General features: G+C 37.1%; 1 long non-coding RNA gene across 1 annotated transcript in view; it reads right to left on the reverse strand.

The window, feature by feature from the left end:
- Nucleotides 1-4,374: 4,374 nt before the first annotated feature.
- The window catches only part of LOC131398820 (uncharacterized), a 263,140-nt gene continuing 240,256 nt past the window's right edge, over nt 4,375-27,258 (reverse strand). The window contains exon 3 of the long non-coding RNA XR_009216989.1: nt 4,375-6,715. This is a non-coding gene — a long non-coding RNA (uncharacterized LOC131398820). The remainder of the gene's footprint in view (nt 6,716-27,258) is intronic.

The raw sequence follows: 27,258 nt of genomic DNA on the forward strand, positions 1-27,258 counted from the left end.
TCAGAGCTGTGAAATATATACTAGAATTTTAAAAAATTGTCGGTAGTCTTCTTCATAGGCCTGCCTCTCATCAGAAAATATAAAAGTAGTAAAAGAAATAAATTTTTTAATACTGGGCAACAGTTACTTTCTATTCAGTCTAAATCAAATTGATAAGCTATCCAAATTAAGTGATCAACCCTCTTGTGCACTTAACTCAGGAAAGATGCTCAAAGGTTGGCCACACATTATGTTAAAACTTTACAGCTAACCACATTTTTCAGTTACGTTTCTTAAATCCAATATATGGGGAAAGAATATGAAGGAAACTAAAGAAATTGAATCTTCCAAATGGTGGTAACCAGAAACTGGGTAAAGATTTGGTTAGGAAGGCCATTCCCTCTAAGATAGGTTGGTGTAACGTTTGCATCCATTCAACAATCGTTGGGGTATTGCCCACCATTTCTTGGCCATTGTGTGTCTCCCACTCTCACTTCACCTGGGGGTAGAATTTTGTTAACCTTAATTTGAAATACTTCTTCAAAAGTACTGCACAGGAGGAGTATTTCCAAAGAATTTCAGATGTGTCTCCGACTTTTTCCAAATTTCAGAATTTTTGTGAATGGTCCACAACTAAATCCATGGCCCTAGAACTGGAAATTCTGTCTTCAATGATTCGCAATAGCATTTCTCAGAATGAAGACCTAGGAGTTTGGAATATATGTGTATCTCTCTCTGGAAAAATGTATGAAAACTAAAAAAGGCAGTATCAGGGACAGCAGTAGTAAGAGTGGTAGTCATGTTAAGCAGCAGCAGTAGTCATACTAAAGCTCCACAGAGTGCTGACTCTGGGCAGGCACTGTTGAAATCTCTTTATTACCTCGTTTGATCCTCAGAGCTACCCTGTGAAGTGTGTACTATTATCATCACCATTTTACTGAGGGACAAAGAGCTTACATAACATACACAGGGTCACATAGTTTGTACGTAGCAGAACATAATGCTGTCTCGCAACGTTATCAATCTATGGCAGTAAGTTATTCTCTAGGGTTTTTTTTTTTTAATATTCTATTTATTTCTAATGTTACAACTCAATTCATCTTTAAGTCATAGCTTCCTGCATCGCTTCTGTATTTTTCGTTGAATTACTATGCTGTGTTTAATGTTTATGTGCTATACGCAAATATCTTCCAGTAGTCATATTTCTGAAATTATCTGCGATCCTATGCTTTTCAGTTAAATGTTTAGTCTTGTATCTAATAATAAAAGCAATTAAATAATAGAAATACTGACCTTAAAACAAAAACTATGGCTGAGTAGTATTCCATTGTGTATATGTAATTAGTATTTTGGTGGTGAACATGATGTAATCTATGCAGAAATAGAAGTAAAATGATGTACACCTGAAATTTTTACAATGTTGTAAACCAATGTTACAACAATAAACAAAAAATTAAAAAACAAACAACTATGAGCTGCAGACATTGCCTCTATTTTCTCAAAGTATTAAGTGGATCACTAGATATCCATGCCTCTTATGATCATAAGAACCATTGCAATGAATAAAAATCTATCTGTACAATAGGTTTAGTTTCCATTTCTTTTGGATAACTTAAGGACCCTCATGCCCCTCCTCCAGTACATCAAGGTGACAGGCTTCAAGATAGGGATGTCAAAAGGCTGCAGCCCTCCTTGGCAGCGGATCTTCAGAGTCCAGAGATTAAGTTCAATTGATAGCTTCGAGTCTGCTGACCTCCGATGATAATAATGTAGAGATTAAGTAGCAAAATGTAAAACTTAGCCTTTTCACCAGAAAATGCTTGGAATTCAGACACTTAAATACTACTCCCCCCCACTTTCTTTTAAATATTGAAAAGCAATACAAATTCATTTTAAATCAGATCGAATGTTTCTTAGGAAATGAGAAATGCTCCCTAGAGGCTATTCCCTCTTTCTAGAATGTGGACAATGGTATTATGGAAGATTTTAGTGCTAAAATGCACTGGACACCGTTACAGGATTTCCCGTGTAATAAATTGTGCTAATTTGTATGCCACTAATGGAGCGACAGGGACAAAGAAAAGCATACTAATGGAAATAGGCCTCCACCAATTAAGGCACTTTGAGGTTTGCAGCTGCTCCTGTGTAGCTGGCTGTGGATATTTACATGCAGGCAGGCCTTGGGAAAACAAGACTGGCCGCCAGCCAGCAAACTGGACCCAGAGACATGGACCCCAAGTAGCTGGGCTTATTCTTACAGCTCCCTTGAGTGTCAGCCTGAGTTGGCAGAGTGCTACAAGGAATAACATTGGAGCTGTGGCCCCCCAGTCTGACGCTAACCCTCTGTCTCTGCCCCATCAAAGCTCCCAGTACACTAGAAGCAGTGGAGCCACCCTGGGATTGGGGGAGTTTTCTGCTCTGAGCCACAAAAGACTGATTTGAGAACACCTCACAATAAGTGACAGAGAAAGAATTCATGTCCAGATGAGTCGTTTGATTCTAGTCCACTTCCATTAAGAAATATTTGACAGTGAAGAGGAAGATAAGGATAATAAAAGAGCATCGACAGCAAAAACAACAATAAAAATGAAAATCCGCCACATTTTAGTTTTTAGTTCTTCAGTTTTACCTCACGAGAAGGAAAATTCTACCCCATAAATCATTACTATGAACTTAATGAATAGAGCCCACATAGTTACCCTAAAAACTATCTGGAATAAGTTTAACATATAAGTAAATAAATGCTTGAAATGTATTTACTCCTTTATCTGTCATGAATCAAGACCAAGTTAAGCTATAATTGCATAAGTGACCAAGTGAATAATCGCATTTCTCAGATTTTACACATCTCAGTCATTTTACTCTTTCTCACTCCTCATGTATGATCTGATTTCATCCTTACAGCAACTTGGTCAATCAGACACTGCAGGGACTACTTTTCTTCCCATGTTTCAGATAATGAGATTGAGTTGAGAAGAGGTTTGGTGACTTGCTCAACGTCAGGTGGGCAGTTACTAAAGGACTTGAGTCAGCAACTGGGCCTCCGAAAATCAAGGCCAGTGCCCTTTCCTGCTCACCAAGCTGTTTCAGTATTTTTAACTACAGGTTATGCAATTTTAAGGCTATATTCCCACTATGCGAAGTCGTCACTGGAAAAGCCTGAGCATCCATGATTATGGTTTTCAAACCCTCAGCACTCTGATCTTCTGAATTAATTCAACTCATTCTGCACTTGGTGTAGGAACAAACTATGCTTCTCTTGGATTTCTCTTCCTGGGGCCCCAATCCATGTTCCCTGGAAGCAAGATTGTGGGTACAGTGCTCAGATTTTCTCAGACAGATCCCAGTGACTCTCGTGCTCTTATTCTGCCTCATATTTATAATCTACCCAGGTTTTTGTGATAAAATTCCTCAGTCATTACTCTGAGCCTTCAAACTGATCTTGTCTTTCTTCTTTATCAATGATTAATGATCCACAGGAGCTTGCCTTTGGGTTTTCTTATTTTTCAGTTCCTCATATTTTATAATGCACATAGCCTTGAGCAATACAGGCTTAGCCAAGGAAAAATCATTCTACCTTGGATAAGATAGAATGGCCATCTATAAATCGTCTTCTTTCCAGCTGCCTTTTTGTTTACCCCTAAATGTGCTTTCTGCTCTCTTTCTCACAAATACTCCTCACCCCACTTCACCCCCACTCCAGCTGTTGGTTTTACTGGCCACATCTCAGTTTAGCAACTGTTGCTCATCTCAATTTTCCTGGAAATGTATTCAGGTACTACTGTAACACACGATAAAAAAATTTGTTTTGGTCAGAAAATCATTGCTATTTGTAGCACAGAACTAAGACATATGCATGGATATATTCTTTCCTGGAATACGTTCTGTCAGAGATGCTCTTGGTGTAAAAGCTTGAGTAATATTTTAGGAGTGATGTAATTTAGCAGTTCTAGTTCCTATCCAGAAACCTGGAGGATCTCTCCAATGGACCAAACTAGTGGTTTGATTTCAGGCCTGTTACATTGTGCTACAGTAAAGTAAAATAAGTAGATAAATAAAAATATGAATATAAATATACAAAGCAAAAGTTAAATGGTTGAAATTATAAGCTCCTGAACTATTCTACAGTAAACTTTCTTCGCCATCACCTACTCTAGTGCAGATCTTATGAAGGGCATTCCATTAGTAGTATTTCTTTTGGTTGACTAGAGCTGAGCCCTCAAGTTTTGTTACATCTCCCTTATGTTGATGTATGTTGGTCTGATCTCATTACCTCTAGCCAGATACTTTCTAACACAGTGCCACTCCATGGATGGCCTCCATGAGGTAAGATCCAAAATTGAATGTAAGCATTTAGAAACTTTAAAGCAGTTTATGTCTATTGAATCTGGTAACAAAAAAAATTATTATACTGTATGTGTCTTTGATTTATAAAATTCTTTATCTAGCAATTCATGATTTATTCTATTTTATAAAAGTATTAGCTTGTGATAGATTGGAATTTTGTTTTTAACGATCCTTCAGATGGTTTGAGAAACACAATTCTGACAGGCCATAGGCAGTGCCTCAGTTTGCCCATCAAATTGGCAAATTTGATACAGAATGATAACACCTCATGTTGGCAAGTGTAAATAAAATCCTGCCCGTTCCTGTACTTTCGATATGTGACCACACGTATTCACAGAGTGTTTTCAGTAGTGTGGAGTCAACAGAGAAAGTGGCTTGTTTGGGAAACTGAAAATAGTTCTGTCTTCCTGGCAAATAGAGCTCAGGCAGGGCCTCAGGGGGTGAGAAGGGAAAAAGAGGCAGCAAAGGATGATGGTTGCCTCCACTTGGGTAATAAAAACAGTGGGTATGGAGACATATTTAGGAAGTAAATGACGGGACTGGTTATTGACAGGGGATGGGGATTAAGGAAAGGGAGGAGTCAAGGGTGACTTCAGTTTCTTCCATGAGCATGGATGCATGGCTGATTGTGCTTTTTATAAACAACCTTGTTCACCCATGCCCACCCAGCCACGACAATGTAGAGCTTTCTATTCTACAATGTACCTAATGAAAACAATATTTTTTCATTTTCTAAACATAAAATTGCATCATAAGACACACCATGCTTTCTCAGATCATACAGGGTAATGTGCCTTCTGCGGTTTTGGCATCATCTCTCTGCCCCACAGAGACCCGCTGGTGGAAACGAAAGCACGTAAAGACTGGAGGCGAGCAGACCTGGGCTCAAGTTCTCAATCCCTTTCATATAACAGTAAAATTGGCCAAGGCACTTCAACTATCCAAGCCGTTGTTTCTTCTCCTTAAAACAGGGATAAATATGCCTATTTTAACTTATGGGGAGAAGAAGTTGTAAGAAACATTTACTCCTTCATGTACTCAACAATACTTATTAAGCATCTACGCGTGCCAAACACTATGCATCGTGCAGAGTGTTCATTAGTGAACACAACAGACATGGTTGGCAGCTGGTAGTCTAGCGTAATAACAATAAAAATAAACAAATAACTGCTACAAAGGAAATGAGCAGGACGCTATGAGAGAGAATAACTAACCTGGGTGGGTGGGCGGCAAGCTGAGAGGGCAAGGCATAGACTTACACAGGTGGATTGGCCAGGGAAGCTCTCACTGTGGAGCTGACATTTAAGCCAAGACCTGAAGAATAAGAAGCTACTGATGCTCTAAAGACTGAAAGGAGGGGTGTTCCTGAAAGAAAGAACAGCAAGTACAAAGACTTCATGAAGGAAAGGAGCCATATGTTCAGGCTGAAGGAAGTTGTGTTGCTAGAGGCAAGAGAGAGTGTCACGAGATGAGGGTCAAATCCAACAGGAATGTTATAGATCACATCTTCAGTTTTCACAACCACCCAAAAGGTATTACATCTTCTTTGTGACAGATGAGGAAAATGAGTCTAAGAAGTTAAATACCTGGAGACACTGGATGATGCCTCTGAGTGCAAGACTCAGGACTGTCTGGCTCCAACGTCCCTCCTCTCTCCCACATCATGCTGCCTCACTGCAATTCTCTCAATCATCGAAGACACAGAATTCTGTATGCGTGTCAGGTGTTCTTGTTATTATAGACAAGACAAGATTATCAAGGGCTGGCTCCCCGCAGGAATGTGTTATTTGATTTCATGAAGGAGTGCAGCTCCCTTGGCAAAGAGAAATGCACAGGTAGAGCCCTACCTCTTGGTGCCAAGAGCTTGTCTAGAGAGAGGAGAAAATGAGACCAACAGTCCACAAAGAACTTTTGGCATAAGAGACAAGGAGAATTTAAAAAGCGCCTTTGAGAATGCAGAGTGACCTGGCCTGCCAGGGACAGCTTTATCTGGAAGGGCTATTATTTCTCACTTGTAAGTACTCCAGCATGAGAGATGTTATTGACTTCATTTAGTGGCACTGGGGACAAAACCCCCCATATCAATTACTTAGCATATTTTAAAGATAAATTATTGTTACGTTGATTCCAACTTTGTAAAACATCTGATTTAGTCTCCAACTGAGGACGTGGCCCAATGTCTCTCCTCATCTGGTACCAAACTGACTCTGAGGAAAGGCATGCTTGGGGTCCAGGTCGCTCTCGCAGTCTGACAGACAAGGCTGGTGAAAACCGAAGGGTTGCACATTTTGTTTTGACAGCATAAATGGCAGATTTGAATGGTCCTTCATTTGGTTCATTGGAGTGAGTTTCTCCTGAGTTGATGACCTTAGAAATGCTCTTCTGAGACCTAAAACAAAAAGAAATATACACAAACTGTAACTAAATAATTCCCCCAGAAAGGAAGTAGGGACAATAGCACAGAAGAACATTAAGAAAATATGACAAATGACGTGATTGTGTGCAGCGTCTTGATTTATAACACTGGTTCCTGACAGATGCCTGATAAATTAAGTTCAAATGCGGCACAGAAAACGAATTCCTTCTCCCAAGACTGATCATATAAAAATCATTATGAAGCACATGCTGTCACCGGGAAGGGAAAATGTGTCCCATTGAAATACATTTCTGAATTTCTGAAAAAATACCCTTTTATTTGGGAGAATTTATTTCCCAAACAGAAAATCAAGTGTGTCTTCACAGGACCTCATTTTCTTTCCTTCTAATGACATGTAATCATTCTGCCTTTATTTTGCCAAGTTTCTCTTCTGCAGGTTTCCACGATGCCAGTTTTAAAATTTCTATTGTTTCTTTAGCTTACAAAAATAGAAATAATTTCACTCCCAGTGCAAAATCCCAATATAAGACATTACATAGGCAATAATTTACATTTCTATTGATAGGCTAGAAATTTATATTAAGAAATATTAAAAAAAAAACCTTCCATGTCACTCATCCTGAGGGTTCTACAGGCCCTTATTTCTATATTGGATATAATTAACTTTCCTGGGCATCTTTTCTTAAAGGGAATGTTTTTCATAAGAGCAGTAAAGGGATATATCAGATGACAAATCAGCCAGTATCTTGTGAGATCAAGTCTATTGTTTCCTTATGATCTGAAAATTTCTGTGTTTTCGTCACTCACCAGATTGACAGGGACTTTCTGCAAATAGGAGTGGCAATTTAACACATAGTTCTAAGGGTTACTGGGACAATGAAAAGAAATGCAAGAAATTGTTTGGAAAACAAAGTAAGCTATTCCAGGTGGCTCCAACTTTCTGTGAGAAGGTATTTCCTTGTCCCCAGTTCCCTGATGACATGAGGAACAAGGGTTACCAGCCTGAGAAGAAAGTATGAGTGTATTGTTGAAAGGAACCTCAGTGCACTGGACCCGCCAAGGGAATATGATGGCCAGCGTTCCCAACTTGTCAGGACCCCAGCAAACCCCACCTGGGTAGAAGGGCCAAATCACTTCTGAGATCTTCAAGATAAGTCTGAGATTTACACTAAGATGTAAGATTAATGAGGATAAGGTCTTTGTCGTATTCACCACTGAATCCTAGAGCCTAGAAGAATACCTGGCTCGGAGTAGATGCTAAAATATTTATTGATACAAGGAAGGAATGAAGAAAGGAAGGAAAGAAGGAAGGAAAGAAAGAAGGAGGGAGACATCTATCAGTAGATTCAGATTTCCTGGGTTGACAAGGGTAATTACTACTGTCGCTTGAATGACATTTGCTGACGCAATGTCTATAAAGGGAAGCAAAGAGGTCAGGGCACTTATCACTGCTGCGACAGTGTTTCAGTTCTAGGGCTAGGAATTGGGAGGACTTAAACTTTGAGTAGGTCTGATGGGAAAGCCGTGCTGAGTGGACACCAGGCACAGGTCTCCTCCGCTCTTTTTCTTCAGGGAGAGCAAAGGTTGAAGCTCAGAGCTGGGTGCCTGAAGCCAGACTACGGCATAGAGGCTGCTCTGAAGGATCTCACAGACAAGTAAGAGATTAAGGCTTGTACATAAGTAATTCAACACAGGTATAAAGGGTAAGAGCCCTAAGAGATGCTCCATAGAAGGGGCTGGGCTCTGTGTTTGATTACTTTAAGTGGTGGAACATGGGAAGTTGCCTGAAAAGGGGACATCTGAGCCAGACCTGGAAAGACGGCCGTGTGTAGAGTTTAGATACCACACCTTGGTCCTTTCAGAGGCAGTCAGATTGTCAGAGAGACTGACCTCATTCTTCTCCCATCCAGGTGAATGGCCGGAGTCATGGCGTATGCAGAGAGTAATGGAAACTGCCTCCCAATCCCTGCCTGCTCCCGTTTCTTTATGTCCCCCAGCAGACCCAGAAACAATCATCAAATTCTTGAATCTGAGCACAGCCTTCACCAACATTTTACCCCTTCAGAACAAATAAACCCCAAACCTCGCCATCCTCTTGGTCTTGGTTTGAGAGCAGACATCAAAGTCTGGGACGGGAAGAGGCACTGAAGAGAAGTAGACCAGTTCATCCCACTATCCCAGTTCATCCCACTATCCCAGCCAGTATCTTGTGAAATCAAGTCTATTGTTTCCTTATGATCTGAAAAAGTCTGTATTTTAGTCACTCACCAGATTGCCAGGGACTTTCTGCAAATAGGGGTGGCAATTTGATGCATAGTGCTAAGGGTTATTGGGATAATAAAAAGAGAAAATGCAAGATTGCTTTGTAAAACAAAGTAAGTCAATTCGTCACCAGCAAATATCTGAAGCAAGTTCTGGTATCTTCCTGACCCCTTGAATTTCACATTGTCCTAGTTTAGAGATGTGCTGAGTTTGTGTTTTACCAGGCTCCTAAGATTTTAAATCTCAAGCACACAATGTAGGAAAGCAATAAGTGGGGGAATGGAAAGTGGGTTTTGCTTCTGAGAAGGATAATGTAATGAGTCACTATTTAAATGAATCCATGGAGCTTAGCAAAGTCTTAAAATGGGCCATTTAATTGTGCAATACTGACTCCTTCACTTTATAGTGTCTGGAAGAAGATAGTCTCTGTGAAGTGGTGGGGGGTAAATGCTGCTATGTGATACTGCAATAGCTCAAGATGTGAGGAGGAAATTGGTGTATTGGATTCAGAAATAAATTGCAGCCATCAGGAGCTCTTTGCTAGGACTGGTAATGATCTGTCAAGCAGAAGGTGCTGGAAGCGCCTTTGTGAGAATGGGGGGTGGATTCTTTTCACTTTTAGGAAAATGAATGTTCTGAATGCAAAATCAATAGGAATGAATCACTGTAAGCCTCTTTCTTCTTTTTATACTTTTTCCTACTGGGAACTGTTTTCTCAATTCTTTGATGATCTGCCTTCGGTAAATTAAATATAGTGTGAGTATAAGACTGTGTTTCGCAGCCAGGGTGATTTTGCACCACCACCACCCCTCCCCAGGGGACATGTGGCAATGCCTGGAGACATTTTTGGTTGTCACAAGTGAGAGGGTGCTACTAGCATCTAGCGAGTAGAGGCCAAGATGCCACTAAACATCCTACAACGCACAGCACTGTCCCCCCAACAAAGAATTATCCGGCCCCCAATCACAATAGTACTGAGGCTGAGAACGCCTGGTTTAAGGTCAGCTCCTTTTGTTTTTCAGATTGTCCAGGTGAGACATATTTGTAATGACTTCTAAGACCAAAACAGAGGCCTCCACATGTAGGTCATCCACACTTGTGATGTATATTTCTTGTAAATTTATGAGAAATATATTCACACCCCTAAATCAGGAATCACACAACACTGCTGCTATTTGTCTCAGGTAATTTTACGAGAAACCAAGCAATTATATTTAAATAAAATCATGATAATGTATCATATAGTTGGATACCACTCCCCTGCAAAGCAACATAAAACAACACAGCAAAACACATCAAAAGGATAATATCCATATTTTCAGGATTATTTCTGATAATCTAGTACATATGTCAGGTCTCCATGAGACAAATGTATTTCAGGATCCCAGGAATACTAACTCCTCTAAAATACCATCAGTGTGTCAGAGAAAATTGCTTCGTTTCACATAAGATTCTTTGTCAGAAAAATTAAGAATAGCTACCACTTTCTAAGTGCCTGTTTTTACCAGTTTCTCTCCTCAGTGTTTGACGTGATTTATTTGATCTAACACTCACAAGCGTCCTATAAGGTAGGTGTTACCAGCCTTATTTTAGGGATGTGTTGTCTCAGGCTTAGAGCAGTAAAGGAACTCACCAGTGAATTCCAGTGTATCATAATGTTTTCTATCCCATCCTAATCCCCCTTTTGGCGTTTGACAGGTACTAAGTCGGAGATAACTGAGGGAGCCTTTTGGAACGGAATCCAAAGCAGAGAAACACGTACAACATAGAAGGCGCATGGATATCCCCAAACAGTGAAGGACTATTTTTCTCCGCCATCTTCAATCTGGGAGATAAGACGCCTGCCTTCCCTTGGCCCCAAATAGAAGCTGGATTGAATGGGACAAAGAGAGGCAGGTCCCCGAAGGCAGCCAGGAAGTGCAAGGAACCAATAAGGCATCAGAAACAGGGTCCAAGTAAAGCTGTTGGAGACCGTTCTACCAAGTGGGAGAAAAATGGCCACAGGGGGCGTCCTGAGAGGCAAAAAGAGGGATCACAAACTTAAATGCCGTTAGGTATCCGGCCTTGCGGAGGCAACAGCGTGTTTAGGCTGAAGGACTCCGGATTCAACCACGTGGGTGTACGTCCCAGTTTCACCACTTACCAGCTGTGTGACCTTGAGCAAGATACTTGACTTCTCTGTGCCTCAGATGGTGTTCACTCTCTTTTGTCGCTTTTAGCCCATTACTTAATTCCTTTTCATACTGAGGCTTAATGAGATTAACCTTAAAAAGTCACCCAACATTTGTGGGAACCAAGAATTAATCCCAGTTCTTTAGCTCAATGTTTGGGTGTTTGTTCCATACCACAAAATGCTCCTAACAGGGATTGCTGCTATGGAAAATCGTGAGAGGTGGGGAGAAGAATAGAGAAAAAAAGGGAAAAAAAGTAAAAAGGTAACAGATACTGAAAATGATGAGGAGAGAGGTAATATAATTAAAGGGGAGATGAGAAGAAGTAATAAAATGAGTGTCAAATAGGGACTGAAAGAGGGAATCGTTGGTGATTAAAAGACATATTTATGCATCTTAGTGATGGGTGAAATGAGCCTTATGCATTAAAGTATTTCTAATTCGAACAACAATTTGTAAGCTATACATGTTTATAATGAGTGTAATTTGTTCAACTTAGGTTAATAGAATAAAGTAAGATGTAGTGTTAGCCATTAAGAGATACTTTGCAGATTTACAAAAGGATAATTAATTTTGTGTTGGAACATAATCGATTCAAACATAAATCATTTTATTATTCTTACGAATCAGAGAAATTTAAGTTTTAGATAAACCTAAAAAATAATCTTATCTATAGCTGCTTTGTTATCTGGATTTGAAATATAAAAGCAGGGTAACTGTTTTAGATTAAAGGAGATTAAAGAAAAATGACAACTAAATGCAATTCCTGATCCTTGATTAGATTCTGGATTGAAAAAATATCTATAAAGTATATTATTGGGACAATTTGACTGGGGACTGTAGATCAGATAATATTATCATATCAATGTGACTAAATGTTTTAGTAGACTAACGGCATTGTCATTATAGTAAAGAATGAGCTTGTTCTAGGAAGTACATGGTGAGGTACTTAGAAGTAAAGTGACAAAATCTGTAGCTTATGCCTTCTTTCAAATGGTTCAGCAAAAACAAAACAACAATTACACACATACACAAAGAGGGGGGCAAATGTGGCAAAATGTTAGTAATTGGTGAATCTAGATTAAGGATATACGGGTGTTTATTGTAATATTGAACTTTTCTGTAGGTTTTTAAATTTTCAAAATAAAAAGTTGGGAAATATGCAGTTTTAATATTTACGTGATGTCAGAAATCCAGATGAAAAATGGCTGAGATTACTGAGGAAGTCAAAGTGTGAGTAATTTAGTTGCTTTAGATTCAAAACGTTTAACTCTCTAATTCCATGAAAGAGAGACGAAGGCAATCCATTCATGATCCTGCTATTCAACCAATTAGATGACTCTCCTAGAATCTAGCTGATTCGATTTCTTGAAATGACATCTCTCCTCTCTAGGGCAGAATAGAAGTGGGAATCAGGAAAACTTTTGGATCGTTTATGTAACAGAGACTATATCTCTGAGATTGAGATTGCTGATTTTCTTTATTTCATAAAATTGATCTATTCAGAGAAGAAAAAAGTCCTTAAAATCATGGAGAAAACCAATACAGGGAAATATGCAAATACAGAATTCTAGGTTATCGGTGCAGAATACTAGCACAGACTTCTCCCGATTTCCCATGAAAAGCATCATGTAGATAGAGAAATAACCACAAAATCCATCACACCATTTGAAACAAAAAGTAAGAACAGACTTGGAGAAATTCCCACTAAATGCAATTGTGGGGGATAAAAGAGAAATGCATTCCTCAACATCAGGCACTCTGTCTTCAGAAGCAGAACAAGACAGAAAGCATTAAAGAAGTTGAGAAGTCTTCAACTGACTCCGTTAGCCCCTAACGAAGGAATGAAAGGATGCACAGTTGAAGTAGCAATCCTCAACCCTACAAGGATTGTTTCCTAACCAGGTGTTTTCTTTTCTTTTCTTTTCTTTAACCAGGTGCTTTCTGAGCTGCAACTTCTTCCTTCCCTGTAACCCCACCAACTCATTTCGGTCGCTTCTCCGCGGAGAGCAGTGTGTGCTCTGAAATGCATGGTCATCCACAAAGAAATGGGAAAGGCTTTCAGGTTCCACACCCAAACCAAGAAAAAATATAGACTGCATCTTACTCTGGCACAGTCATAGAATATAGTGCGCAAAGCAGAATCTTCTTAGTGACGTTTACTAAGTGCTGATGAAATGTTTGCTAATCACATAAACTTTGACATCAGATCTCCATATAAAAACAAGAAGCAGTTAACATCCAAATGTCCACAGAGAGGTGCTCAGGACACTCCTTTCTCTGTCTGTTGCCTTCCTGTTGGCCAATCCTCAGCTAATACACCATCTCACTGTGAATAGAACCTGTATTTATGGGAGCATTATGAATAAGACTCAGAGGAAAAGCATTTCTCTACAATAGTTCTACAGGAAATTTTACAGGAAATCTTTGCTGTACTCAGCAAATTTGAAGAAGGGGAAATATGAACAAAAAACTGAAAGACAAACTGATTGAGACAAAGGTGAAGATAAAAAGAGAGCAGTCTGAGGTTTAAAAAAAAATGCAAGAAAACTAAAAATATGAGATCAGAATGAAAATTCACATTATACACCAAAAAGAACAGAATTACAAATATAAAACAGAACATTTAAGCAGAAATTAAAATAATAATATGTTGTCTAACTTTGAAAGTTTGTTCATAATGCATAGAAAAAAACAAAGGTGAAAAAGAAGAGAAAGAATATAATAGTTATGGAATGCAAAGAATAGAGATTCAACCTAATAATATTTTTTGTCAGCATAAATATTTCAGAATTTAGAACATCATTCCACAGATTCAGGAAGAATAATTATAATGAAACTTCTGAAGACCAAAGATAGAGAAAAGATCGTAAAGGGACCAGAGAGTAAGAATACCAGCTATGGAGGCGGGCCTGGTGGTGCAAGCAGTTAAGTGTGCACGCTCCGTTGCTGCAGCCCCAGGTTTGCAGGTTCAGATCCCAGGCTCACACCGATTCACTGCTTGTCAAGCCATCCTGTGGCAGCATCCCATATAAAGTAGAGGAAGATGGGCACGGATGTTAGCCCAGAGCCAATCTTCCTCAGCAAAAAAAAAAAAAAAGAGGAGGAGGATTGGCATCAGATGTTAGCTCAGGGCTGATCTCCCTCACACACAAAAAAAGAAAGTAACACAAAAAATAGACTGATGTCTGACTTCTCCAATGCAACACTGGATGATAGATGTCAACTGAGAAAAAACGTCTTCAAACTGCTGACCAAAACCAAAACAAATCCAAAAAACAGTATTAACCAAGAATTGTATTCTCCATAAAAACAAGTTTTAAGAACAAGGTTGAAATAAAAATATTTTAAGATAAACAAAAGTCGAGTTTCTAAACTACATGTACTCAAAAGAATTTAAATAGGATGTATTTCAAGAAGAAAACTGAAAAAGTATCTATTTGGATAAAAACAAACACACAATGGAAAAATAAAACAATAATAACAATCCAATTTGGGAGTTAAAAAATAATTAAAGCAAGATAGAGATAAAATGTGGAACAGTAATTGAATATTAACTGGGAGGGGTATGATTTGATGTATAGCATTCTAAGAGCTCTGTGTTACCCAGAGATACTGGGTAACTTCTGTCTTTGGTAAATGTGAAGATTGAAATTCCAGGGGTAATCACTCCAAAGAGGGTACCTCTCCCAAACCAGAACAAAGGAAAAAAATTGAATGAGAAAAACTAAGAAGCAAATAAATGAGAAATGGTAAGACTTTATTGAGAGACCTTAAGGAAAACCTAAACAAATGGAGAGATAAATGTTTATGGGTTATCACCTTGAGAGTAGGGGTTTGTTTTATTCACTATTCTTTTTTTTTTTTTTGAGGAAGATTAGTCCTACGCTAACATCTATTGCCAATCTTCCTCTTTTTCTTTTCTTTTTTTCCCCCAAAGCTCCATTAAATAGTTGTATATCATAGTTGTAGAGTTGTAGCTCTTCTATGTGGGATGCCGCCTCAGCATGGCTTGATGAACAGTGAGTAGTTCCGTGCCCAGGATCTGAACTGGTGAACCCTGGGCCACCGAAGTGGAACGCAGGAACTTAACCACTACGCCGCTGGGCTGGCCCCGTTTTATTCACTATTCTATATCTAGTATACGCTGTACTTGGCCCAGACAAGGTGTTCCATATATATTAGTGGAATTGAAGGGTGAATAAATGCATGAATGAACTAATAAATACAAGGAACAAATATGGGAAAGATATAAATTTGGAGAGAATTCTTACACCAAATATGATCTATAAATTCAAAGTAATCCAACTATAATACATTTAAAATAAATAGTGACTGTAACATAAACATTATTAAAACAATGTAGACTCTCAGCTTTTTTCTTAATGATGGCATTTAGATTTTTTCTAATTTTTACCTTTTACAAACCAAGCTGCAATTTTCATTCCTATACATGTAAAAATGCACACATCTCTTAGTACATTTTGTAGAATAGATTCTAATTCTAATGTAAGAATAAATGATTATGAGCATTTTATATTTTATAGGCAATATTCTCTCAATTGTACTAATACCACTACCAATAGTGCCAGCCAGTTCCTGTGTTCTTCATTCCTTGCTAGCATGGATATTATCAAATCTTTTAACTTCACCCTTCTATTAAAAGAAAATTTCTTTTTGTGATTAATTTATCTTGTGTTTTAAAATTATAAGGTTTAAAATTCTTGCATAGGGATAACCTAGATGAAATGGATAAATTCCTAGAAACACACAACCTCCTAAGACTGAATCATGAAGAAATAGAAAATCTAAACAGACCAGTTATTAGTAAGGAGATAGAATCACTAACTAAAAACCTCCCAGCAAAGAAAAGCCCAGGATTATGAGCAGATGGCTTCACTGGTGAATTCTACCAAAAATTTAAAGAAGAATTAATACCAATATTTCTCAAACTCTTCCAAAAAATAGAAGAGAAGGGAGCACTTTCAAACTCATTCTATGAAGCCAGCATTACCCTGATACAAAAGCCAGATAAAAACACTACAAGAAAGAAAAACTATACACCAATATCCTTTATGAAGATTGATACAAAAATCTTCAATAAAATACTAATAAACCTAACTCAGTAGCATATTAAAAGGATTATACACCATGACCAAGTGAGATTTATTTCTAGAATGCAAGGATGTTCAATATATGAAAATCAATCAGTGTAATACATTAACAGAATAAAGGAAAAAAACCACATGATCATCTCGATACAGAAAAAGCATCTGACAAAATTCAATACCTTTCCTTGATAAAAAACACAACAAACTAGGAATAGAAGGAAACTAACTTAACATAATACAGGCCATATATGAAAAGCTCACAGCTAACATCATGCTCAATAATGAGACTGAAAACTTTTCCTCTAATACCGGGAGTAAGACAAGGATGTCTGGTTCATTGCTTCTATTTAACATATTACTGGAAGTCCTAGAAAAATTAGACAAGAAAAAGAAATAAAAGGCATCCAAATTGGAAAGGAAGAAGTAAAATTATCTCTGTACACAGATGACATCATCTTATATGTAGAAAATCCTAAAGATTCCACACCAAAAATACCTGTTAGAACTAATAAAAGACTTCAGGAAAGTTGCAGATACAAAATCAACACGCAAAAGTCCATTGCATTACTGTACACTAACAACGAATCCAAAAAGGAAATTAATAAAATAATTCCATTACAATAGCATCAGAAAGAGTAAAATACTTAGAATAAACTTAACCAAGGAGGTAAAAAAACTTGTACAATGAAAACTACAAAATGTTGTTGAAATAAATTAAAGAATACACAAATAAATAGAAAGACATTCCATGTTCATGGATTGGAAGACTTAACAGGGTTAAGCTCTCAATACTATCCAAAGTGATCTACAGATTCAATGCAATCTCTATCAGAATTCCAATGACATTTTTTGCAGAAATAGAAAAATCCATCCTAAAGTTCATGTGGATTCTCAAGGGACCCTAAATAGCCAAAGTAATCTTGAAAAAAATAACAAAGTAGGAGGGCCCACACTTCCTATTTTAAAATCTTATCACAAAGCTATAGTAAACAAAATAGTGTGGTACTGGCATAAAGATAGATATATAGATGAATAAAATAGAATAGAATAGCCCAGAAATAAACCCTCACATATATGGTCAAGTGATTTTCAACAAGGATGCCAAAACCATTCAGTGGGGAAAGGACAATCTTTTCGAGAAATGGTGCTGGGGAAAACACGTATTCAAATGCAAAAGAATGAAGTTGGACCCTTAACTTACACCACATAAAAAATTAACTAAAATGGATCACAGACCTAAACATAAGAGCTAAAACTATAAAACTCCTAAAAGAAAACATAGTAGAAAGCTTTATGACATTGGATTTGACAATGATTTCTTGAAGATGATGCCAGTAGCACAGACAACAAAAGTAAAAATAGGTACATTGGGCTATGTCAAAACTTAAGACTTCTGTGCATCAAAGGACACACTCAACAGAGTAAAAAGCAACCTATGGAATGGGGGAAAATATTTGCAAATCATATCTGATAAGTGATTAATAACCAGAATATATAAATAACTCCTACAACTCAACAATGAGAAAAAACAAACAACTTGATTTTAAAATGGGCAAAGAATCTGAATAGACATTTCACCAAAGCAGATATACACATGGCCAACAAGAACATAAAAAGATGTTCAACATCACTAATCAAAACCACAATGAGATACCACCTCACACCTATTACAATGGCTGCTATCAAAAAAAAAAAACAGAAAATGACAAGTATTGGCGATGATGTGGAGAAATTGGAACTCTTGGGCACTGTTGGATGAGAATTTAAAGTGGTACAGCTTCTGTGGAAAACAGTAGGGCAGTTCCTCAAAAAACTGAAAATAGAATTACTACTTCTGGGTATATACCAAAAGAATTGAAAGCTGGCTCTTTAAGAGATAGTTATACACTCATGTTAAAAGCAGCTTTATTAAAAATAACCAAAAGGTGAAAGCAACCCATATGTCCCTTGAAAGATGAATGCATAAACAAAATGTGGTATATTCATACAATGAAATATTATTCAGCCTTAAAAAGAAAGGAAATTCTGACGTGCTACAACATGGATGAACCTTGCGGACATTACGCTAAGTGAAATAGGCCAGTCACCAAAAGAGAAATGCTGTTTGATTTCATTTACATGAGGTATCCAAAGTAGTCAAACTCATAGAAACAGAAAACAGAAGAGTGGTTGTCAGGGGCGTCAGGGAGATGGCAATGGGGAGTTGTTTAACGGGTCTAGAGCTTCAGTTTTGTCAGATGAAAAAAGTTCTGGAAATCGGTACAACAATGTGAATCTACTTAAGGCCACTGAATTGTACACTTAAAAATTGTTAAGATGGTAAATTTTATGTTATGTCCCTTTTACCACAATTAAAAAATATTTTAAAGAAAAATGTCTAAAAAATTGTTCAAGGTGTATTAACTATGTGTTCCTTTGTTTATTGTGAGCTTCTTGTAATCATTTGAGCATGTTTCTATTTGACTTGTCTTTTCTTCTTGTTTTATAAAGGATTTTTTTATTACTAAGGAAAATTTTCAAAGTTATTGTAAATATTCACTCCCAATTTGTTACGTACTATTTGAGTTTGTTTATGAAACATTTGAGCAGTAATGAAGTTTTAAATTTATATCTTGTGAAATGGCCTATCTTTTCCTGTACATCTTCTAGATTTTTTTTCATGTTTAGAAACATTTTCCTCTTTAAGATTCTAAAAATACCCACCTATATTCTCCTATTACTTTGTGGTTTAAATTTTTAAGCTTTAACTTTTGATCCTTATGGATCTTATGGATTCTTATGAGGTATATAGTTGAGATGGATTCTCTTCCAAAAGCCTAAGCACCTCTCACCATTGCCATTTCTCCAACAATTCATCTTTTCCCACTAATTTGAGAAAGCCATCTTTATTCTAACATAAATTCACATGTATATTTCAGTTTATTTCAAGACTCACGATTCTGTTCTATTGATCTACTTATATATAACTCTTACACTAGAGTTATAGTTTCTAGCTGTTGTGACAAGATAACCTTTGTTATATTTGGCTATCTTTATACAAATACAATTCCAGATAAATTATGTACTCAACATGTGAAGAGCAAAAAATCCCAGAGTATTTTATTGAATTTATAGATTAAACTGATGTAAATATCTTTATAATAATGAGTCTTCCCATTTAGGCGTATGGTATGCCATTCCATTGTCAAGTGTTTTTTTCTATTCTTCCTAAAATGATCATAATTTTCTCCATGTAGGTATGCTCATTTCTTGTTAGGTTTATTCCTAGACATTTTATAGTTTGTTGCCATTAGGAATAGATCTTTTTTCCCCAATAAATTTGCTAATTAGTTATTTCTTTCATGTCGATTCTACTGTATTTCAGTTTTTAACATATCTTAGTAGCTTTATTAAATTTCAGAGAAAACAATAAAAACTGGATGAGAGAAAGCAAATAAATATATAGTAAAAAAGATTCTCAGAACTGAAAAAAAGATACATATGTTCAGGTTGATAAGACTCACCAAAAGCTGAGTAGGATAAATTTTTAAAAATAAAATAGCTATACCCAGACTCATCTTTGATAAGAAGAAATTACTAAAAGTTCCAGAAGGTAATAAAGAAATCTCAGTCAAGACACAAGGATCATTCTGTCATCATACTTCTCATCAGCAAGAGTGGAGCTGGAGGACAATGGAAAAATGCTTCCAAACTTCTGAGGGAAAATGAGTATGAGTCACTTACAATCAAGTGTGAGGGCCAAATACAGACATTTCCTGACATACGAGGGTTGAAAACGTTTACCTCCAATGCACTGAGGAGTGCGATGAAAATAAATTCTAGGACTTTTGGTTCAAAATTGCTTACTGTGTACCTCTTCTCCCTGCCAAGATTGAATAAAATGAAAGTGCAGGAATTTAAAATGTACAAACTCAAATGATGATGAGAATAGGAAAGAGATTACCAATGAACAATAGATGTAAAATATTTCTGGAATAAGAAAATTGATGGAGGGAAAACTGATGGAGCAGGGCAGAACAGCAGGATAAAGCATGCCTTCTGGGGCAGATAGACAACAGTGAAGGCAGAGCACCATGCTCCTCCCTGAAGAGGTTAGGGAATTAAAGACTCCCAGTATGGTGGAGGAGAGCGAAACAAGGGGCTGGAAACAAGGGAACAACTGAAAACCCTTGGGTGGAAGACTTTATCCCCACCACTATCCATGTGAACAGAACTCAGGCAACTAAGTGTCTGCCTCCAGGCAGGGTATCAGAGGCTTCTGGAGTCCCTTAGCTCAGGTGACTATCCATCTGAAATGATCCTCATCAGTCAACAGAATGCTTCACCATCACTCACACACAGAATTGCCATTCAGTTTTTCAATGCCGTGTTGTTTAATATCACCAGATATTTGAGAAGACCTTTCAACATAAAGGAAAAAGACCAATATTAAAGTAGGAGGAGGATGAGAGAAGAAATGGCCACTGAGGAAACAGAGAGAAGGATTAGAACTTTAAAAATCTCTATTTAATAATGCACAGGTATTTTTGAGACGATACCGTATCCATATAACAAGAATAGAATGTTATATAAGTTTTCTAATGAAAGGAAGATGAAGTCAAGAAAAACAAAAAAGACAAGAGATGGATAATATGAAAGGGAAAAAAAAGAGGCACAGAGGTTCAATCCAGGAAGCCTAACATCTCTCTAAAAGATATTTCAAATGGAGAGAAGAGAAAAAAACTTAAGAGGAAATCATCAAAGAAATAACAGAAGAAAAATTTCCAAAGTAGAGGACATAAGTTTCCAGATTGATAGAGTCTGGAGAGTTCCAGTACAAGTAATGGAAGGATATCCAGCCCTAGATAGGCCATTACAAAGTTTCCCCATATGAAGAATAAAGAGATGTTTAAAGCTTTCAGAAGGAAGAAGAGAGGGAGAGAGAGAAACAGCAACAGAGCACGGGTGGCAGGGAGAGAGAGAGAATGGGAAGCATCAGTACTTACAATCCCAACCCTACAAGCTAGAAGAACACGGGAACATGAACAGTAAGTCCAGCCCAGGAGAGCAGGCACAAGAAGCCTGAACATGACAGAGCTGCAGAAGGCCTGGAGAGCAAGTCCAGATTAAAGCAGGAGGACAGACCCCTGGAAGGGAATTTTACTTGTGGGCGAGGGGAGAGGTGAAGCGGGGAAGGAGTGAAGGGGGGAGCTGAGATAGAATACCTGAAATTATACTAGAATATGCCAAGTGTCATTCCAAATTCTTTATAGATAAATGTTTTGAGTCCTCATGACAACCTATGAGACAGGTAGTTTTATTAGCCGCATTTTACATACAAGAAATGAAGGCACAGAGTTGTTAAGTAACTTGCTCAAGGCCACACAGCTAGAAAGTGTTGCCAGAATTTGAACTGGGTAGCTTGATTCTAGATCCCGTGTTCTTACTCATGTATTTTGTGTCATAACGTGAATCAGCTGGGGGGGGTGGGAGTGGGGGAAGGTTGGGCTTGAGCCTATAATAAGGGAAAATGACACAATAAGAAAAGAAAAATGATTAGAAATGCCAGAAAAAAATGAAGTTGTACAAGAAAGAACACAATACTTCGTTTGGCAGCAAACTGCATTGTCATTGTTACAAAAATATAAAGGCTAGAATAATATCAAAGCAGAGATATAACTGTATTGGTTTAATGGAGGGGGAAGGAAGGTAGTAAGTAGTATAAGAAATGTTAAATCCTCGTCCTTTATAGCAGAAAGCCAAGAGATAATGCCTAAAATGGATAAATCAAGAAAGTATTTAGACTATTGAGATAACTATCAAAAGAGACAACTAAAATGATAAAAAGAGTTGCTTCTGGGGAGTGGAATGAGATTGGGGAGAGAGGGTATAGGGCACTGGTTTTTAAAATTGTCATTATCAGTATTTATGTTATTTTTCTTAAAAACCATCATATATTACTTTAATAAAATGATTTAGATGATTTTTAAAACTAAAAAGCACGCTCCTAAAATGATGGCAGTCTGAGGCCTAGAGAACAACTGGTCCCACGAGGGCTACAGAAAGAACATCTTCAAGGAGAAAGTAGATTTAATGCAATATATACCATGATTAAGAGAATGGATTATCTTAGTGATATGGTGTAAGCCTACAACAAAAAGATTTGAAAATGAAATTAGAAATGCAAGAAAAACAAAAGCTAACAAAGACAGACATGATCCAAACTTGAATATGTATTGAATGACTGAGGTAGAGTCAAAAATTAAAACTGATGTGAACTTGACACAGGGAACATTCTCCCTCAAGTGGCACAAATGGTGACTTTTTTCTTTAATGGTGAAATCATATTATTTGCTCCTACAGTGAATAATACAGCAACAAAAATACTGTTTGGGGGGATTCATGTTTTAGAGTCAACCCACTGACAAGGCCTCCTCTCAACTGAAAGTGTGGAGGGCAGGGTGAGGTCAGGTGGAGTTTTGCAACACTGTAGGGACTGAAAGAGAAATTTCAAGAACACCCTGTCTGTGACCCTAGATTCAACTTTATCATGAATGTGCAACTTTTCTGTAATCTCTTCTTTATCCAGTAGAAATTTACATTCTGCATTTGAACCTGTATCAATAATCAATAATGGCTGATGGCCACAACGTTCAATCAGTGCTTCAATATAACTACTGTCGTTGTTGTTGTTGGTGTGCAGCCATACAGGATGCATAGCTGCTAAGGTATGGTTCCTGCGCTTTACGTGAACTGATGAGAACTGAAATACGGAAAAAATACCCAACAACCTAAACTGTGATGGGGATGCGCTAAATTGTGTACTATGAGCTCTGCATGGCTAGAGGACCCTGAAGGAGAGCCAGACCTGTGAGCCAGAAAGAACTTGAAAGGAGGCTGAGTCTTAAGCTAGACCTTAGAAGGCTTATAAAATTAAGAAATGGAGAGAGATGGTGTTCTAGGAGAGAAGTAGCACGTGAAAACAGACGCAGTGACCCCTTAAACAGAGAGGAGACTGGCCTGAGGGAGACTAAAGAGCGCCAGCTGGGAAATAGAAAGAGGCACACGCAATCGGTGAGATGGGGATGAAGTAATTATGGGAGACTTCGAGGCCCAAGCAGAGAACTTTAGATTTGATGCATTGAAATGGGCTTGAGCAAAAGAGTTAGAGACTGAAAGTAAGGTTTACAGAGCTTGGCACAGCAAGGTTGTCTAGGAGGCCAATGCAGTAATCTATGAACGGAAAAGAGTTATTCATGCACATGGATTTTCCCAGCCTTCACAACCTCTCTTCCAAGAAGGTTGTGAAGTCAGCATCCTTCTTAGGATGCATGAGATCAGGGATATGGAGAGAAAGTAAGAATATTTGATACCAAAAGAAAATCAGTTTTAACAGCTCCTGCTCTCTATGACAGAATTGTTTTCAGTAATAATCATGCAATAATCAGTATTAATCATTATTTTCTTGATGCATTCCTTAGATTCAAAACAATGAACAATTAAAAGTGAATAAATTTCTATTTTAGAGATATTATTCAAATTCACTAAAACACATATTGCAGTTCACTCTGCTTCACTGTTTTAAATTTTAAACACAAATTACAACGCCAAGTGGCCACATAGAATGCCAGAATTGAAGTCACTCAAGTTTAGTTTCTTTGTCTTTACAGTCACTGTGCTACCATTGCTTATTCTGAATCTACTGTTTAGATGCAGAAAAATGCAATATTACAGGAGTTGGAGACAAAAATTGTGCCCAAAGTAGCTGAAATAACTCTAAACTCTCATGAGCTTATTCTCAAAAAGAACACATGTACTTCAGTCCACATGTAGTGGGGGTCAACTGTGTAACTGGGAGTTCTCAGAGTTAATTTGTAGCTAGAATCCAATGTTAACTAAAGGATATGTAATAAAAACACAATAATATAAGGCTTATACATACATACATATATAAATATATACTATGTGTATGTATATACACATACACATAGTATATATTTCTATATGTATATGTTATTAAAACTCAAAAGTAACTCACAGCAACTAGATCAATAAAAGATTAGGGGAAGGGGGAAGCAGTTTATCACTGATATTATAAGAATTGCCAGCACATGGCAAAAATAAAAATCAAGCTGACTTTTCATCAGTTTGATTATTGATTTTAAGTTCTCTGCAGTGAATGCGCCCTCATCACCTGTGCCTGGTAGACTGCTTTCATCATCCTTTTTTTTGGTAGAAAGTTTGAAAAATCTGAAAGGATCAGAGATGAGCCAGGGGATTTTGCTTTGGGAAAAGACAAGAAAAAGTGTCCAGCAAGTTGAAAAAATGGCCAGAAGTGTTAAGAGCAGAGCAGACTGGCTTTGGGAGAGGATTTGGGTAGAAAGTTGAGAGTGGAGGTAAGAGAGAATTTAGGGAAAATAACTGCTCTCCTCTTTCATAGTGACAGAAACTAATAAGGATTTTCAATAATAATAAAATCAACACCAATAAAAAAATAATAATAGCTTACCATGTACCAGACGTTATAACTGCTTCACATGTGTTGAGCCATTTTATGCTCACAATAATCTTGTGATACAGGTACCATTGTTATTCCCACTTTACAGATGAAGTAACTGAGGCAGATAAAGTACTGGTAGGAACTGACAGAGCCAGCTTTTAACCCAGGCCATCTGGCTTCAGACCCTGACTCTTAACTACTACACTGTCCATTTCTTGAGAGACTAAGCAAAGACTTGAATTGTCATCCATTTTATTTGTTAGTCAGACTGCTGTTTCTCTAAATGATGTAGCTCAGGGACTCAAGTCCACAAGGAACATTCGAGCTACACAAGGACAAGGTGAGGAGGTTATAAAAAGAGTGGAAAAGGAATGGAATCCAGAGCTATTTTGCAAAGCAATTATATAGGATTTCATGGTGACTACATAAAATCAGAAGATAAGAAGAATGAGTCAAGGATGACTCAAAAAATTAAGCTTTAGTAGGGCAGAAAATGATAGTGCCACTGACAAAGAGTGGGAAATGAACGAGTGGGTGGATTGGTGGGGGAGGTGATGGTGAACTTAGCTTTGATAACCAAGGACAAAGTTTCAAGAAGCATTCAGAAATACTTCACACTATTGAGAAGAGAAGAAAAACGGAAAAGATTTCAGAAATGGTAGCGTAGATGACACAGGACACAGCTGAAATTTTATCTTTAGTATGTGTTGCATTGACTGAATGTTTTCTGCCTTGCTTCATTCCACAGAGGATTTGAAGCAGTTTACACCAAACTGAACAAGAATTATTGTTGATATATTAATCTTGATATATAAATTCATTTTTAAACACCTTTTTCTTTTCTAAATAAAATGATTTTATTTTTTCCTCGGCCTTTATCCTAGATCCAAATTTTTATTGATCAAATGATATTCATTTTTAAACAAATTTTTTGTAGTCCTCTGATTTCGAGTGTCAACACTATTTCCCAGTTGTAGTATTTTACATGTTCTGTTTTATTTTGTCTCATTTTGCTTTGTTTTATATCATAAATTTTGGAAGTCTAAATGGTAAGGATCATTTGAAAATCATGAGTGAAATTATATGTCTACATATATATTTTTTCCACAACATATTTATACGTTTGTCCTTCTTTTGCTCTCCTCTTCTATTTTCTCAACAATGGCTAATTTTTGCAAATTTTTAATGGGAAGTGTTGAAATCAGTCTCCCTCCTTCAGGATCTAATAAACTAAGTACATAGATGTGGCTTTGACTTAAATAGTACTAATCATGATAATAGATGTGTCAGGTAAGAGAACTAGTGGGTGGAATTAAGACAGAATTTTGAGTTCTTTTCGGTTAAATTTTAGTTTTAGCATAAGTTTATGTGGAACTGGGAATCTTTATTTCGTTGTTTAGTAAAATGAATATTGAGTTGGTAATAAGTGCTTATTGGGTTTTGTCCATTTACTGCCACTGACGACCTCCCTATGCTTAAGCAAGCTTATTTTCATCCGTAATATATGGGGGATGTAGAATTCAAGCAGTGGCGTTCATAACGTATTCTAAGGAATCCATGAGTGTCCACCATCTTGGTAAGAGTAGAGTGGAATCAGAGATAGAGGGAGATTGTGATAATGGGGGAGTGAAAGAGGAAGGGCTAGGAGCTGGTGACCAAAATATCACAGTAATGTAAGAGGTTAACAATAGGGGAAATGGTGGGGAGTATATGCGATCTCTCTAACATCTTTTCAACTTTTTTGTAAATCTAAAACAATTCTAAAATTTAAAAAGTCCTTTTTAAAAAGCTTTGATTAATAAGTTTTTAAAAATATGTGAAAATAAAGGAAAGGATGGAGAATTTCACCAGAATATCTGAATCAATTAAAAAAAAAAGAATCAAATGAATAGAGCAGTTTAGATAAACACAGCAACTTGGACACAATAGAAAACAGAATTTGCAAGTAGGAATAAATGTCAATTGAAAACAACCAAAATGAAACACAGAGAAAAAGAGTATTTGAAATAAGAGATATGTGGGACATGTTTAAAATTTCTATATATATATGATTGGAGTCTCAGAAGGAAAGAAGAGAAAAAAATGGAAAAGGAGAAATGTTCTAAGAGAAAAGGGCCAAATAGTTTCCAAAATTGATTAAAACAAAACACCAACCTACAGATTAAGGAACTCCAGAGAATCTGAAATAGGATAAACTCACAAGCAAAAGAAAATCATACCTAAATAACATCATGGTCAAACTATTAAAAGCCAAAGAAAAGAGAAAATCTTTAAAGAACCCAGAAAAAAAAAGTCATATTGCCATAGTATTTAAAGAACTCTTACAATTCAAATAATAAGAAAACAAACAACCTGGTTTTACAAAGGAGGAGGCAAAATATATGAACAGGCATTTCTCAAAAAAAGATATACAAATGGCATGTAAGCACATAAAAATTATTTGATATCATTAGTCACTAGTAAAATTAAATAGCACTACACACACTAGAATGGTTAAAATGAAAAAGAATGACAGTGGTACATGCTGATAAA

This window comes from Diceros bicornis, chromosome 36 (genome assembly GCF_020826845.1).
Source record: "Diceros bicornis minor isolate mBicDic1 chromosome 36, mDicBic1.mat.cur, whole genome shotgun sequence".
In the NCBI taxonomy this organism is placed as follows: domain Eukaryota; kingdom Metazoa; phylum Chordata; class Mammalia; order Perissodactyla; family Rhinocerotidae; genus Diceros; species Diceros bicornis.